The 18,252-nt window shown below is 48.6% G+C and overlaps 1 protein-coding gene across 2 annotated transcripts in view; it reads right to left on the minus strand.

Annotated features, from left to right (window-relative positions):
* KLHDC1 (kelch domain containing 1) overlaps positions 1 to 18,252 on the minus strand; it is a 1,015,549-nt gene that overhangs the window by 371,308 nt on the left and 625,989 nt on the right. The gene's annotated exons all lie outside the window — the stretch shown is intronic.

Below are 18,252 nucleotides of genomic sequence, written 5' to 3' on the forward strand. Positions count from 1 at the left end.
TTTTTTCTGTCTCTTGGTGGTCCCGAACAAGATTAAAAAAACACTTTAGAAGGTCCATTCTAAATAGGGCGGACAACCTGAGGAACTAGAAACAACATCCCAATGTCTGTGGGGCCAATAGCTAAAGTTCCCACCAGCTGAACATGATGGTTTGCTCAACTGTAAACAAAGGAGTTGCAGATGTGGCCAAGATGGTGGCCAAGTAACAGCTCACCAATGCCGCTCCGCCACCGGGCACTTTCAGACTGCTGCCTCAACCACACTCACGGAGCCCACAGACACAGGGTGATGTGTGAAGGGATCCTAGCAGAGGGCGGACCTTGCCTAGGAGCCCACACAGCCATGGAGGAGTGAGGCAATTGCCCAGTCCCAGGGCGGTCTAATGTGAGATCCCAACAAGGCAGCTGCCTCCTGAAGTACGCAGTGAAGGAGTCGCATAGGGCCCCAATAGCACTTGATGAGCCCCGGGCATCATCCGCAGGCTTGACCCCACCCTAAGCGGCGGCCGCAGTTTGGCATCAGACAAGTGGGGGAAGCCACACTCTGGCACTTCAAATGGGAGATTGAACAGCACAAACCTGAAGTGCTGCAGCATGTACATGCATGGAGAGACTGACACTACAGACACCCTAGGCCAATGTGGTCGCTTAAGAGAGGAGGATCATTGCGACACATGAACAGCTGGAGGAAGGAGGCATCTGAGTCCCAGAACAAAGGGAAGCAGCCAGCAGCAATCTAACTCCAGGCCTTCCCGCACACCCCTCCTGGCAATCGATTACTCAACACAGCTTGATATCGATGACATTCCTAGACAGTTATCACACCAGAGGCTCAAGCACACCTGCGGCCTTCCTGGCAGCCTATTGAGTGTGTGGAGAGCCCCTCCCCCAAATCATTCTGCTGCAGGTGAACTGCCATGTGGTGTGCTGCATGAGACACTGCAACCCCTGAAGTAATACTAGTCTCCCTGGTGTCAGGGTCCTGCACAACTATGCGGAGTCTCACAGGTGACTGCCCTTCCCCACTGTGAACCACAAATCAACAAAATTCACTGCTCCTAAGAACATGCTGACCAAGGCTCCTACTAAAAAAAGTAAACTAGACTCTCCAAAGGAGGCTGCTGCTATAGGGGAGACAAACCTTGGGACACTGGCCCAGTTTGATGGGGGAGCGGCGACGGATGATCCAATCACACGCTCCTTCATGGAATCCATATTTTCCACCCTCAGGGAACATATAGTGGCTCTCCAGAGTGATGTCACTGCAGACATTAAAGATATCAGGCGGAATGTGGTGGAGATTGGGCAGTGCATGTTTACCTTGGAAAGTGGCAACAACGCAAGGGAAGAAGAACTTGAAATGTACCAACACAAGCTCTTGGACCTCCAGGACCAGAAAACGATATTACATCTCCATCTAGAAAAGCTAGAGAATAGATTGCAGTGCTCAAACATCAGGATTAAGGGGGTCTCTTTCCAAACAGAGCCGGGGGATCTGGAGGGATACACTAAAAGATTCTTCAGCCAGGTCCTCCCAGAGGTGGCCAATTAAGATAACATCCTAGACCGCACGCACAGAGTGGGTCATCCATCTGGCTTTTCAGGCATGCCTCGGGATATCAACATGCATCCACCACTATCAACAAAAGCAGGCTATCATGGCAGCACTACGAAACAAAAGCTCCATTCTGTAAGAGGGCGTGAAAGTGTGGCTTTATTAAGACCTCTTCCCTATCACACTACAGAGGCACAGATCCCTCGAAATAGGTGCCTCCTTCTTACACAATAAAGGGATCCAAAATAAATTGAGTCACCCGTTCTTTCTCATCTTTGTCTGGAACCAGGAGACCCTTGTGATCTGCATGATGGAGGAAGCCTGTTCCATCCTGGCATTGATGGAACCCCAGGCGGACGAAGATGGAACTGCTCCGCAACAGAGATCACTCTCACGGCGAACATTGGATAGCCAGACATGTCTACTCTTGAGGAGAACCATGCACAAACCTATAGCCGTTGACAGCCATCGGGAACGCACTGCTTTGTTACATCGCCTATAGACACATGACACATAGATCGCTGCATCCTGGTGTCTACCCCCCTGAGGAGCCATAGGGTCCCTAATAGGAGCCCACTTGAAGGGTTCCTGTTTCTCATATTCTCAGGGCATGGGCCTTCACCCTTGAAGCTAAGTGAGACAGTGGTCACATCTAGAGAGACAGTAGCACCGGTTCTGGCGTAAGCTGACATCCCCTTCTCCCACAAATTCTAGTTTGGATGCAAAATGCCACAACATCCACACAAAAGTGGTAGATGACTCTTGTGAGGGGAGAGACTGAGTACTATCCCAGTTCACCCTCGCTCCATACCCAGGGTCCCAACACTGCATCAGCAGTTAATCCTGAAAGCTATGGACTATCAGTGCAACTCACAATTTGCCTGTGCATATCTCCTGCAAAATCACCTCCCTAACACTGATCTCACAGTTAACGTCCTGAGCCTCAATATACAAAGCCTTTATGCCCCAGCGAAGCACCTGACACATCTTTCCATGAACTGGAAGAGAATGCACTCTAGATGGTTTGACAGATAATTATTTTCTTGGCGCCTGAAGAAAAAGGCTGTGGTTGCCATCTTCTTAGCTACTAAGTTCTGGGTCAGGTCACACACATACCAGCTGAAATACCTTGGAGACTCTTCACACGTAGGCTCTCTTTATAGAACCATGCCTTCACGATCACAAAACTGTATGCACTAATGACCTCCAGGAGCACTTTATCCTTAATGCCTTGGATTTTGTCACCTACTTAGTAGATGCAGACATTGTAGTTGGCAGGAACCTAAACCTAGTGCAGAAGACATCCTTAGAAAGATCGATACAGAGATCAGGTCAATCAGGTGACTTTTCGGATGAGGGCATTTGCTGACTACAAGAAGTAGGCTTTATGGATATCTGACGGGCAAGGAATCCCACCTCACTTGTGTATTCCTCCTTTTCTGCTGCACATCAAACATATGCACGGCTAGATTACTCTCTAGCTACCTCAAGTCTTACAGCGATTGTGATCCAAGTGGATATAGGTGCCTTTGCTCTATCTGATCACACCCCTATTACCATGTCATTCAGTGTGCATTGGACCCCTAATTCACCCAGAGTATGGCGCCTTAATAATACACTCCTTACATATGGCTCGTCACAGAGAGAGGTGAGGGAGGCAATTATACACTTTCTTCAAATAAACAATACACCCAAAATAGCTATCTCACCCCACTGGGACACACAAAGCAGTGATCAGGGGGCCCTGCTTAGCGATCTCAGAGAGATTAAATAAAGACAGGAGCCACAACCACTCTACTCTAGAGACTCAGCTGAAGGAGCTGGAAGAGGTACACACTTGCATGTGGGCCAGCTAAAACACGTCAAGAAACAACTAAAAGTCCTGGATCTAGACAGGGCTGAATATGCCCTTGTGCGCACCAAGCAGAAATATTATGAGGGAGGCAACAAGACCGGCAGACTTCTTGCATGCAAGCTAAGGACCCAGACTCATAAAAGTAGGATCCCAGAGATTATGTCATAAGAAGGCCGTAAAGGGACCACTGACAAGGATATAGTTGGGGCATTTGAGCGCTTCTATGCAGATCTCTACAGAGCAAAAGAAACAGACCCATGAGAGGCCCTAGCTTACATCAACTCAGCACGCACAACCAGCCTGTCAGCGACAGAGGCATCCCTTTTGGAGGCCGATATTTGCCCCGATGAGGTCTTATCAGCTATTGCACACCTGTTGCCTGGGGCAGGATGAGCTTACACCCAGTTCACACAAGTTATTTGCCGCTCAACTTTTCCCAGTCCTTACCAATCTCTCTAACTCCTTTAGTGAGACAGGTACGCTCACTGACACTATGCAAGAAGCTGTTATCACAGTGTTACTCAAACCTGGAATGGACCCCACATGCTGCTTCCCATATCAGCACATATCCTTGCTTAATGTCAATAGCAAACTCTTCATGGGTGTCCTTGCTGTGCGCCTCAATACCTACAAGCAAAGCCTCATAGATTCAGATCAATCCAGCTACATTCCAAGACAAACTGTAGTGATAATATCAAGCGCCTGCTCAACCTCATTGATAAAGTGATTTATTCTTGTGCCCCTGCACTGTTCATGTCAATAGATGGAGAGAAGGCATTTGACCGGGTCAGGGCCCTTCTTATGGTGCACTTTAGAAGTGGAGTCCCCTTGGACCCCATTTTCGAACATGGGTATGGTGAAGCTAAGCAAACCTCACCTGCTCGTGTGCAGGTCAAAGGAATCTCATCGCAAAGCTTCGCTGTGCTAGAGGCACCGATCAAGAATGTCTGTGTCCCTGCTTCTATTTGCCCTCCATAGGGAGCCACTGGCTGAGCGTATACAGGCAACTCAACAATACAAGGCATCACTATAGCCCACCATGAACATAAACTGGGGTTGTATGCAGACGATGTCCTGGTAGCATTCCTCCAGCCCCTATCCTCTCTGGATCTGGAGGCCTTTAGCAGAGTTATCAGCTTCAAGGTTAATATACAGAAATCACAGGCCCTCAACCTTACAATTTCCAGAGCAGATAAATTGCATCTGGAAAAAGCTTTACCTGATCCTATGAGCAGCCCAACGGGTACCTTATTTGGGCCTGACAATCCAACCAACATTGGGGCAAACAGCACAAGGCAATTACTCTGAAGTCCTGCAAAGAAAACACACTGATGTCCACTCATGGAAATCATTTGGCCTCTCATGGGTGGGCAGGTTGGCAGCAGTGAAAAGGACTTTGCTTCCTGTGATGCTTGTGCAGCGCTTCTTAGGAATGAGTCGCACTCCAATTAGGGATTGTACTTTTCATATTTATTCTTCTCAATATATTTCCAGATGAATGTTAAGGCTTGTTCTTTTCCGTCTTCAATGTTAGGAGTAGGTCCGTCAGCCGTTTCCTTGAGAGAATCACAGTAAGTAATCATGAGCATTTGATTTTCCTTCTTAGTTTGATACCATCACGGTAAACACCATGAATGTGCACTGAAACTCAAAGGGGTGGAAAAGGGGATAAAAGAAAGGTTTCTTTCAGTTTTGGATATGAGAGGAAAAAGAAGAAAACAAAAAAACCTATACGTTGTCCCCAATAGGGTAGTAAGGCTTTAACTCATCCTCTTCCCGACATGCAAGACAGAGCCCCCTCCACGCCACTTCGTGATTTCTCTTTGTTAAACTACTGGGACGGTTGGATAGCCGCAAGTGTCTTTCTCAGCCCCCCACCCTGCCACACACCTGACGGAGCCACGCTCCTTCTGAAGCGTGGCGGGACAATGTAGCTCCACAGCAACCAGCCTCCTGATTTGTCTCCTGTCTGCTTCGAGTTGCTCCCTTTTCGTTGTCTCCTGCCCTGGGTCACAGCGAAGGAGGAGGTTCCCATCATCTTCTTCAACTCCAGGTGTCCCCCGAAGATGTCCAAGCGTCGTCTGTTCTTCTTCCAGTCGCTCGGCACTGTTCTCTCTTGGTTCCGTCTCCGGTTACCACTGTGAAGATGCTGTGTCCAAGTCTGGCCCCTCTTTTCTTCCTGATGGTAGGGTCAGTACCCGGAAGTTATCCTCTAGCCGCTCGTCCTCTTTGGAATGTAAACTTCCCTGAAAGGGATGGTATTCATCCTGCAGGGGAGAAGAGAAACGTATTGAGACCTCATTCTCCCGGCGACTGGGCAGTCACTGACACTTCCTGGAATTCTCTTTGTCATGCAGGGTCTCTCACTTCGTCCTCCTTCACTTCTACTAGAAAAATGGACTACACAAACTCGAGGCCTTTGTTTTGTACAGCAAAAAAATATGCATGGTGCAGAAGAAGGCCTACGTGTCCGCAGTGGAGGGTGGTAACACTCGTGTTTCATTGAATGTATGAGGCTGGTCTGGTGTGGTGGAGACCTATGGTGTACCTTATTAGTAAGTGTAACAGTATCTAGGAAGTCAGGGCTCTCTAGTGGTAGCTGTGGGGAGAAGCTAAGACTTATCTAAGAGAAGGTTGGCGCACTTACAATACCACAGTAGTCACAAAGTAACTTATCACACATGAAAAGATCCACAGTGTTGCAAAAATAAAGGTAATTTATTACAGTAACACTAAACTAGAATACTATAGGCAACACCCCTCTCCAGAGGTAAGTACACACAAAATATACACAGGTAAGTACTAAAAATTAGCATAAAAACATTAGAAATAGAAAGAAATAGCAAGGGCCCTATGGGGGGGCCAAACAATCTACTAAAATAGTGGAATGCGAGAATGGATCCCCCACCAGAGGATGTGTAGTAGTTAGCCAAGGGCTGGGAGAGTATGGAACCTCAAGAGGTGAATATCTAGAGGACCCCCAGCGACCAGGAGAGCAGAGTTCTTCCCATAGGCTAACATGGGGATTTAGGATTGGAACAATACAAGAACTGGACCAGACCGGTGGAACCCAACACTGGATTCTGGATGAAGAGGACCTGTGGAAGAAGGGGACAGAGTCCAGTCCACGCAGGAGTGTCTTGGCGGGGCAGGAGATAATGCCTACCTTTCTGTGGGTGAAACTCTGGGTAAATGGTGGTGGATGAAGGCCAGCTGCGGAGACCCGGAGCAGCATAGAAGTCCCTGAAGTTGCCTAGGAGTTGTCCCTCGACGGTCGCTGGATTGCAGACATGTCAGTGGTCAGGAGGACCACCAACAAGCACAGGCAAATGCAAGTCCGAGCTGATAAAGATTTGCAGGGCTGCAGAAGACCAGCAAGGTCCTGGGGACTCGACCACTGGAGGGGTGTTGGGGCTGATCCTCAGAAGACAGGAGCGCCATAAGAGGCAGTCGGAGCTCCCACAAGCAACTTACTGACAGCAGGCACAGTAGGTCGCCCAGGTAGCACACCTAAAGAGGAGTCCTACATCGTTGGAGTAGCAGGCAGGAGAATGTCTTTGCAGAGGTGGCGTGCTGGGGGTCAGGGCTACTAGGAGCCTGAAGATTCCTTGGAGCGGGAGTCAACAAGCCTTGGTACCGCAACTGTTGCAGCACACTGGGGTTCTGTCTTGAAGGAAGAGGCAAGGGCTCACCGTCTCCTAAGTTGAAATGAAGGCAGAGAGGACCCGGAGGACCCCTCAGAACCACCACCTGTGTTGGAGAATCTTCGCAAGTCCAGAGGACAGCAGATCCCAGCAGCCGGACGTCATTGCCTTAGGTGCCTACGGATCAGGGGAGTGATTACTTCACTCCAAGGGAGATTCCTTCTTGGTTCTTTGGTGCAGCTGAAATCTTGCAGACCGCAGAGGATGCACAACTGTGGAAATGTTACAAGCTGCTGACAGGAGCCACGGAAACAATGTTGCAATGAGAAGTCATCTCAGTGTTGCAGTCTTGTTCGGTTCCTGTGGAGTCCAGCAGCGGTTCCGGTGGCCAGGAGCAGAAGAGATCTTTCCAGAGGAGTCCTGGTGGAATCTTGCACAATAGATCTGGGGACCCACCCGCAAGGGAGTCCCTAAATAATCCAAAAAGAAGCTTGGTAACCTCCTGAGTTGATCATCACTGACGTCAGCTCCCTACCCTGACCAGTCAGATGCTCCCAGGGGCCTCTGAACACCTTGGTTTCGAGATGGCAGAACCAATCGCCCCCCTGTAGGAGCTTTGGGCACCACCCCTGGGGTGGTGATGGACAGGGGAGTGGTCAGTCCCCTTTCCTTTGTGCAGTTTTGCACCAGAGCAGGGACTGGAGGGCCCCGGACTGGTGCAAACTGGATTATGCAAGGTGGGCACCAAATGTGCCCTTCAAAGCAAACCGGTGATGTGGGGAGGTTACCCCTTCCCAGCCCTGTAACAGCTATTTTCAAAGGAGAAGAGGTTGCACTCCTCTCTCACAGGAAATCCTTTGTTCTGCCTTCCCCTGCTGTCCTGATCAAGCAGCAGGAGGGCAGAATCCTGTCTGAGGGGTTGTAGCTGCTCATAGACCCTGAAAGACTGGTAGGAGCAGTAATGGAGGAGCCCTCTAAGGAACCCCTAGAGTGTATGGAATCATGCCACCAATCCTGGCATCAGTATAGGGGCATGATTCCGGCATGTTTGATACCAAGCATGCCTAGGTTCGGAGTTGCCATTATGAATCTGGACCAGCGGTAGTGAGTGACCAGTGGCCAGTACATAACTAAAATGGCTTCCCCGCACTGACTAAGTCCAGAGAATTTGAAATGGAGTTCGTAGATTTACCTCTGCTCATGCATGGTTGCCCACACACACAGGGACATGCACCCCGTCCTTTGGGCTGGAAGAGCCTACTATAGAGATGATATACAGTGACCTGTTGTAGTGACCAGCAGTCAGAGGGTGCATGCAGCACTTCATGTAGGCTGCAAATGGCAGGTGTGCAGAGTTTGCATGGGCTCTCATGAGAGGTATTATACATGCTGCAGCCCATGAGGGACCCCTGGTGTAACAATGTCCCTGGTACCTAAGTACCATATACTAGGGAATTACAGGGGTGCACCTGTATGCCAATTGTGGGGTGTAAGAAGTACCAAAGCAACTAAATTTGGAGGCGAGAACACAATCAATCGGTCCTGGTTAGCTGGATCCCTGTGAAAACAGTCTAAGCACACTGACATCAGGCAAAAAGTGGGGTAACCATGCCAGAAAGAGGGGACTTTCCTACAATCGAACAGTGGTGGCACGGAGACATGGGAGGCCACAGTGCCTCTACTTGGAACAAAAGGAGCTGTGTTTGAAGTCTGAGAGACAGATGACTGTCCTACGCTGGGGTTTATGGCTACTCAATAGAAGGCCTAGAGGGAGGTGAGCCTTGATGAGGATAGAAAAAGGAGACTCCAGGCCTGACCTGCTGAGCATCTTGAGGAATCTAGGAGGCGGCTGCCTCCCAGCACTGCCTGTGCCTAGAGGAGCGCGCCTATTTGAGGATATCAATCCCTGTATCCGGCCCACCTAAGAAGGCTAGGGGAGACACAGCACATGTCTTCTACAGCAGGAGCTACGGAAGTAGCAACTCTGACCTGGCCTGTGATAGCGGATCGCCTCTGCTGGATGCCTTCGGTGCTCTGATTTTGGATAGGTACTACATACCTTGATGGCTGTGACCTGGAACAAGACCAAACAAGACCAAAAGAGGCGCACTATACGAGATCTCCTGGGTGCCAAAAGGTTGCCGTCTGCTCCTGCCCCAAAGGTGGTCATCCAGTCCAAGGCACAGACAGAACTTGGAGATAATATGGAGTACCCAGTAACAGGAGGGAATTTCCAGTCGATGTTGACACCCTCTACAAAAGAAATTTGACTCTTGCGATCGGACTTTATGAAATTCCTGAATGAGCTTGAGATTGTGGTTCAGAGACTAGATACGCAAGAAGATCACCCTGAGGTATAAAATGGATGAACTGAGCATAAGGTTGGAGGAAATGGAGAAGCAATGTCAATGGTTCATGAGCTGGGTGGAGAATGGCAAAAACATATTTTGACAAAACAATACCAGAATCAGAGCCATACCGAAATCAGTGACTACCTCTGATTTACCAGATTATATCTATTTGCCTCACTTTTACAAACCCTGGAAGACCTCATCTCAGAACTACTCCACACTCACTGGGCGTTCAGCTCCTACCAAACAAAAACTATCTGATGTAGGATGTCCCAACCAGGGTAGATTTATTTCTGAAAGAAACATGAGATTATGAAAGCAGCCATGCTGAAGGAGGCTGTAATATTCAGCGGGTTCACACTAAACTTGGCCCTTGCCAAATATAAATCCTTGAAAAATGCAACAGAGTACCTGTGTAACCATGAGATTCCATATCGAAGGAGATTCTCAGTTCACCCCTCTTTCAATTCAAGAGCAAACAGGTCTCAATATCTTCCAGGCATGAGGCTGTCGACCCCTTTCAATTAGGTGAAGGGCAGGATGCAGTAGGTGACGGGCCAGACGGTCTGAAACCAACAAGGCCCCATCAACGATCTAAGAAAGCCAATGCAGAGAGGCCAGAAAATGAGCTTTTGAGAGGCATTGCTCCTTGGGGGATGAAAGGAACCCTAGAGACACATGGGGAAGTGAAGGTGCAGACTACAAAGACTCTGAGGAGGACAGCCCGCAGGCAAGACAGTTAACCCACAAAATATGAATATTATCCTTATCAATTCTTTAATGTTTTAAGGCTGAGATGACCATCCCGTTTTGACTAATGGAAAAGATCATGTTGATGCAAAGCCTGGGATGGATGGGGTGGGCACTGACGGGATAGGAGGGGTATTTCCAGTCTGGGTCTGGAGGAGCTAGCCTGACAATAGAGGGCGACCAAATGAGTTACCACCCTTGTTGGAAGAGTGCCTTAGGCAGCGGTGAGGAGTGGAAGCAGACTAAACCAGTGAGGCCCAGGGATGCTTCTCCAAGGGATCTAGTTCTGTTTATTTCCGGTTTATGAGTAATTGTAGCCAGTGTGGTACTGTTTCTGACACATATGTGTACAGTGAGCTTGTTATGTTGGGAACCTGGGAAACTTCATTGGGAGGAGCGCAGGGAGACATACTATCAGCCTTGCCCTACAACAATGCAGGACAGGAGACACATTTTGAAAATAGTCACAGTAAATGTGCAGGGGCTTAACTTGCCAGTAAAGATGAAGTCCTTATTGCACTGGTTATATCTGAAGAAAGCCAACCTAGTCCTGCTGCAGGAGACACATCCCTGGCTGGTGATAACAGGAGATGTCATTCTAGATTCTACCAGCAACCTTTCCACTCTACTGCATGGACCAAATCTAGGATTGTATCGATTTTGGTGGGAAATGGAATGCCCCTCCAGATAGACACAATCCACAGAGACACAGATGAGACAGTGGTGGCTGCTAATGGTACGATACGTTGCAGACCAGTAGCTATAATATCAGTATACAGCCTGAATGACCACAGAGAGCAGTTTTTCAACCTAGCTGTTTCCATACCTGGCTAGTCATCTCTTAAACAACATGATTGTTGGGGGAATTTTAATATAGGTCTAAATCCTAAACTGGACAGATACTTTTGTTCATGGCAAAACCCTCATCCTCTGCCCTCCATGGCACAAGGCCTTGAAGATTTACAATTAATCAACATTGATTACATGCAACATGACGGTGACAGAGACTACACATTCTACTCCTATGTCCATAGGTCTCATTCCCCAATTGACTATGTATTCCTCACCCCTACTGTATGCTCCTGGGTAGCTTGGAGACAAGCGCAAGTGTTCTGTCAGATCATGTCCCAGTATACTCAACACTTGTACTGGTACCTCCACTTGTAGTGGCTCCGCAAAGCGCATGGAAAATTAATGAAATAGCGTTTTGAGACCGAGCCCTTAGAGAAAATTTAAGAGAAGGGTTGCAAAACTATTTTGAGGAGAATGAGAGAGGGAACCTCATTAGCAATGTTATGAGATGCTATGAAGGTTGTAGTTAGAAGGGAACTCATTAGACACACCATTATCCTTCTTCAAGCAGCTAGTTTGAGGAGGCTTGCGCTTGAGGCAGAAAAAGCCAAACTAGAAGATGAGTTTAGGCAAACCTGTGCCAGATGAACAAAAAAAGCCTGACGTAGGACCAGAGGGGAATTAAACACAGTGCTGGCTAAGGATCCCATCCACAAATTATTGGAAACAAAGCAATTATATTATGAATGTATAGATATGGCCAATAGGCTCTTGGCTCATAAAATACACATGCAGATGCCTACAAACTATATACTATCTATAAAGGTTTGGTAGAGAGTTACAAATGACAAAACAGGGGGTTATGAAGGCTTTTTTCAGCCTACTTTGTGGCTCTGTATGGCAGTGAATCACAAAGTGAACCATTGCAGAAGGAACACCTATCTGCAGTTTATTTTCCAGACATTGATACCATACAAAGCAGAGCTAATCAGCTCTTAGATTAGCTAATCACAGAAAATGAGGTAATACTAACTATTAAACAGCTCCCCACCAAAAAGGCTTCCGACCGAAAGGATTGCCGTATTCATTTTACAATGTCTTTTTGGGGCTTCTGTGCTCATATTTAGTTATAGAATGATTGATAAGAGATACCAAACGTAAAAGGGGAACAATATTATTTTTATAGGCCACCTATACCAAAATGGGACACCCAAAACAAGGGACCAATGTGCAAATGCTTTTAAATAACTACCTTGTAACCTATATTGAGTCACACAGCTCCTTCACTAGGCAAGACAGCCAGAGATCCGGTTATAGACAATATGATGGCAGATAGAGATACCAATAAAGCACTTTCTAATCTTTATTGGGCCTTAGACAGGACTATCCCCATCACAAATCTCACACACACTGAAAGATTGTTAACGGACTTCCCTCTGGAACTGACAAGGACTGGATACAAATCTGCAGCAGGGTGAGGAAGTCTTTTATATGCCTTCAACATAAGGTAAATGCTTCTAAACTTATGTTGCGGTTGTATCTCACCCCAGTCCATTTGAAAGCGATGTATAATGCACCGGATTTCTGCTGGAGAGGTTGTGGCACATGGGAATCTATGCAAATGTGGTACGACTGTCCTCAAATATACCTGATTTTGGGTCCAGGTCTTAGACCTTATGAAAGACGTTTGCGAACACTGACTTACCAAATCAGCCACAGACAGCATTATTGGGCCACATGGAAGGTGAAGACTTTCAATCACTTTCCCAAACTCAAGACAAATTCATAACCCCATTCCTACTGGCAGCTTGGCTGGTCATTGTCCAGAATTGGCAGAATATGTCTCAGCCAAAGAAAGTGTAGTGATGGGGAAAGGTGTCAATAATTTATGCACTGGCATGCTTAATGGCCGTCCTGAGGGAGACCATGCCTAAATTTGAAAAGATATCAACCTCATTTCACACATACCTTAAATAAGAAATGAAAGTCCCTAGCCCACATGAGGTGGTGAGATTAGTGGGTGCCGAGGAGCTGGTAATGGACACCTGGATGGGCTCAGCCTGAGAGAGGGAGCGGAAAACAAAGAGGAACTTTTATTGACCGCTGACACATCTGTAGTGGGAACAACATGACTATATTCTTGCTGTGTGATCATAATTGCACTGTATTGGCTATTTAAACAGTTTAAATAAGTTGTTTGGAAAACATTACATGCTTTCCCCATCAAATGGCATATCCAGCAACTTTGCATGGCAAACCTCCTGAGAACACAGTGGATCATATGCATGCATCACCAACAGGTCGTGTGATTATTGTGCGAAGACGTAGCTTGTATTCGTGGCTCAGACTGCAAAACTGCCACAATCAAATATTACATTCAATGTTGCACCCAGATCGTGGTGCTCACTGTTGGGATGTACAGTTGGAATTCTCCTGCTATGCAGAGGAGCCCAGAACTATTAGGCTCCCAGTTAGGCGAAGGCTGGAGAGAAATACAATGTCGTACAATTACATTACACTGATGGGGGCCAACAGGCCTTTTTAAGACTTCCTAGGCTCAGAAAACAAGGCCTTTCTTAAGCCTCACTAAGCTTAGAAAACAAAGCATCAATAAAGAGCAACAGCTTTTTTCCAAAACTGCTTAATATACCTCCTCAAAAAGACAGGGGAGAGGCTCCTCAGTATGCAAAGGAATTTATAGTGTCTCAGCAGCTTGATGTATCACTGTTGAGAAATGTAAGGTCTGCTGATGATGTGTCCTCATAAAATGGAAATTAATTTGCAAGGGAGGTGTCTAGCCCACTGGAGTTCTGAAGGTCCATCAGGAGAGGCTTTAGTATTCAATAGAGGAAGGAGGTTGTCAGCCTTGCTATCACTGCCAGCATTTCTAGGCAGTATGTGGTGGGATTTCTAGTCATTAAAGATGGACCCTTAAAGGTGACATGGCCTGCCAGTGGTGATTTAGTGATTTTTCCCTTTCTAGCATTCATATTCATATTCATAGGGCCCCCGCCCCCGTCCCTCCACCTCAGATCTCCTTCTTTCCCGCTGTTGAGCCCTGCGGCCCCACCCCCCGCCTGCTCTCCCATTTGCCGATCCCCTCCCACCTCCCAGCTGCCACTCCCTCCCACCTCCCCTCTTATGGCAACCGCGGCGCAGATGCGCAGCGGGCGCGCCGCTGGTGTGCCGAAGGCGCACCAAAGGCAAGCCCGTCTGCGCCCGTCCGCTCCAAGACCACGCCCAGCGCCAGTCCCCCTGGCCCACACGCCCCCGCACCACCAATCACCACTACACTGCCCATGACCTCCACGCCCTCAATCCAGGACGCTCCTCTATCTGCTTCCAATCCACTCCGAAGCACACCAAAGGACCCTTCTCCTGCAAAGCCTGCAATTTTACCTGCAACCTAACCTCCAAGCTCCAACTCGAAGCCTCAGACAACCACCTTAGATGCATCCTGCTCAACACCTGCTCCGTCCACAAGCACGCAATCGAACTCTGGGACCTACTGACCACATCTTCGCCTGACGTTGCATTCCTCACCGAAACTTGGATGAATTCGGCCTCGGAACCAGACATAGCAATAGCCATACCAAAAGGCTAGAAGATCACCAGAAAAGACTGCGGCAACAAACCAGGAGGAGGAATCACCATAGTCCACAAAAACACCATAAGAGTCTCCACCAGCTCCCAAGACACCATCAACTCCGCCTAGCACCTCCATTTCAAAATCCACATCAATGCCAACACAACCCTCAGAGGAACACTGGTCTACAGACCCCCAGGACCCTGACCGCAGTTCTGCGCCGACATCGCCGACGCCATCAGCTCCCAAGCCCTCGCCTCAATAGACTACATCCTCCTCGGCGACCTGAACTTCCACCTAGAAAACAACAACGATATCAACACCACCAACCTAACTGACAACCTCGCCAACCTCAGCCTCAAGCAACTCGTCACGTCACCCACCCACACTGCAGGACACACACTCGACCCCATCTTCTGAGCCAGCAAACACGTCTCCTTCAGCCACACCACCGAACTCCTCTGGACCGACCATTGCTGCATCCATTTCTCCTTTCAGAAGCCAGTCACTCACCACCTCACCACTGAACCCCCCCGCCACTACTGGAACTGAATCGCAACATAACAGCTGATCTCCACCATCACCCAGGCACTTCCTCCCAGGACCCGGGACTGCAGCACAGCCGGCACTTACCTGCATAAATGGATAGAAGACTGCACCAACACCCTCGCTCCACTCAAACAACCCTCAGACACCCTCCACAGACCCAAGGCCAGCTGGTTCATCCCCGACCTGCGGGCATCCAAACAGGAATGTCAAAGAATGGAGAAGACCTGGTGCCTTGCACCCACCGAATCCAACCACACCGCCCTCAAGACTGCCATCCGCAAACATCACCAGCTGATCCGCACTACCAAAATAACCTACTACAAAAGCTGCATAGACACCAACGCCCACAACAGCAAAGAGCTCTTCGGTATCATCAAAGACTCTCCAGCCCCAGTCCCTGCTCCCACGAACCCTCACCATCACAGGAGCTCTGCAACTCCCTCACCACTTACTTCCGTAGAAATATCGAAGACATCCACAACAGCCTCAAACCCCAGACCCACCAGCCAACCACAGACAACCACAAACCCAACGCATCAAGCAACACCAACCCTCTATGCTCCTGGACCCACATCAACAATTAAGACACCATCAACACCATGGCCTCCATCCACTCCGGCTCCCCCTCGGACCCCTGCCCACACCAGATCTTCAATAAAGCCACGACATCATCGCCCCCCTCCTCTGCGCCATCATCAACAGCTCCTTCGAGACAGCCACCTTCCCGGAGAGATGGAAACACGCAGACATCAACGCCCTGTTGAAGAAAACCAAAGCAGATCCAGATGTCTCCAAAAACTACCGGCCCATCTCCCACCTCCCCTTCCCAGCGAAGGTCATTGAAAAAATCGTGAACAGCCAACTATCCCGCTACCTGGAAGACAGCAAAGCGGTCAATACCTCCCAATCCGTATTTCGCAAGAACCACAGCTCGGAGACCGCACTCATTGCTGCCAAAGATGACATCAGGACCATGCTTGACAAAGGCGAAACCGCAGTGCTCATCCTCCTGGACCTCTCTGCAGCTTTCGACACCGTCTGTCACCACACCCTGCGAACACGCCTCCACAACGCCGGGATCTGCAGCAAGGCCCTCGACTGGATCTCTTCTTTTCTCTCTGGCAGAACCCAGAGAGTCCGCCTTCCGCCCCTCCTGTCCGAATCCTCCAAAACCATCTGTGGCGTCCCCCAGGGATCCTCCCTCAGCCCAACACTTTTCAACGTTTACATGGCTCCTCTCGCAAACATCCCACGATCCCACCACATCAACATAGTATCCTACGCAGATGACACCCGGCTGATCATCTCTCTCACGAAAGACCCCACAACAGCAAGAAACAACCTCCACAATGGACTTCAAGCCATCGCCAACTGGATGGAATCAATCCGCCTCAAGCTAAACACAGACAAAACAGAGGTCCTCATCCTCAGCAGCAAACCCACCGCCAGGAACGACTCCTGGTGGCCGACCTCCTTCGGAGCTGCACCCACCCCCAAAACCCAAGTATGGAACCTGGGCATCATCCTTGACTCAGCACTCAGCATGACTCAGCAGGTCAACACAGTCTCCTCTTCCTGCTACAACACCCTCCGCATGCTCCGTAAGATCTTTAAGTGGATTCCTGTTGAAACCAGAAAGACAGTCACCCACACCCTAGTCAGCAGCCGACTGGACTTCGGCAACGCACTCTATGCAGGAACCACGGGCAAACTACAAACGAAAATGCAACGTATCAAAAACGCCTCTGCCCGACTCATCCTTGACATTCCACGCCGCAACCACATCTCTGCCCACCTCAGAGAACTACACTGGCTACCCGTATCGAAAAGGATTACCTTCAAACTACTCACCCACGCACATAAAGCCCTCCACAACTCAGGTCCGGCCTACCTCAATGAGAGACTCACCTTCCACACCCCCATCCGCCAGCTCTGCTCTGCCAGCCTCGCCTCCGTCCCCTGCATCCACCGCACCACCGCCGGAGGGAGATCCTTCTCTCACCTCGCTGCCAAGACCTGGAACTCCCTACCGCTCCAACTACGCCAGACCCAAGACCTCCTTACTTTCAGAAAACGCCTCAAGACATGGCTATTCGACCAGTAGCTCCCACCCCCCAGCGCCTTGAGACCATGACTGGTGAGTAGTGCGCTTTATAAATTAATTAATTGATTGATTGATTGATAGCATTCCGGACTCATACAAATGCTCTGCAGAGTGCCTGCGTTCCATGTGCAAGACCAGTTCCTTCATGGTCAATGGACCTGTCTGAACCAGCGCTGACACTGAAGCCAGAAGCAGTTCTGCAGAAAACACCACTGGCTTCATTAATTCTGGTCTGCTTGAGAGAAAGTTCTTAGCTATTACAAGAGAAAGAGCCAATGAAATAAAGGCTGTAGTCATTGTTGCAGCACCCCCGAGCGAATCAAAGTTGATGGTGCTGTAGAACTTGTGATGACTGGAGGAAGAGCACCAGAGGAGCACTTTGTGCAAAAATTACCAACATAGCCTTCCAAAAAAATCTCTGGTGCTGGAGAAACCTGGGAGGAACCTCATCCATTGGATAGGCTGAAGGACAGAGGAAAGCTATAAAAAGTACAATAACTCCTTGGATTTCCCATGTTTTTTTTCTGGTTCATTTATTATGAAAAGGAGAGATTGTGCTTCTTGTGATGCCTGTGGTGTTTTTCTGAAGAGCGGCTCCAAGTCAGAGTCTTAATTTGGTTGGGTGTGCTTAACCTCCCTTTCCGATTAGCTAGGTTCAGCTTTGCAATTTGCCCCCAAACAGCCTTTACATACATGAGGGAAGGAAGAATGCAAACTGCAGTGTTATGAGACGATCTGAGGCACCACATATGACCACCTGTAGTTTTATAAAGTGCGATTTGTTAGGAACAACTAAAAGCCCAGAGGCATTACAGCTGACTTAGGTCAAAAAAATCCTGCAAAAGTTGAAACATTTCTTATAATAACTGAGAAAACCTCAAGGGCTCTAGATCCAGTGTCCAAGGAACAAATGGCACCAGCTTTAACAGAACAATATACAGCAATCTCGATGTTACTTCCAGTCTCCTGACTCCACTGCCAACATTACTCAGTGCTACTTGGTGTTGAAACATTTTTCTCGGTGGCCATTTACTGAAGGTCAGATACATATTCCTAGTTTATACTGA

The sequence above is a fragment of the Pleurodeles waltl genome, chromosome 9 (genome assembly GCF_031143425.1).
Source record: "Pleurodeles waltl isolate 20211129_DDA chromosome 9, aPleWal1.hap1.20221129, whole genome shotgun sequence".
NCBI lineage: Eukaryota > Metazoa > Chordata > Amphibia > Caudata > Salamandridae > Pleurodeles > Pleurodeles waltl.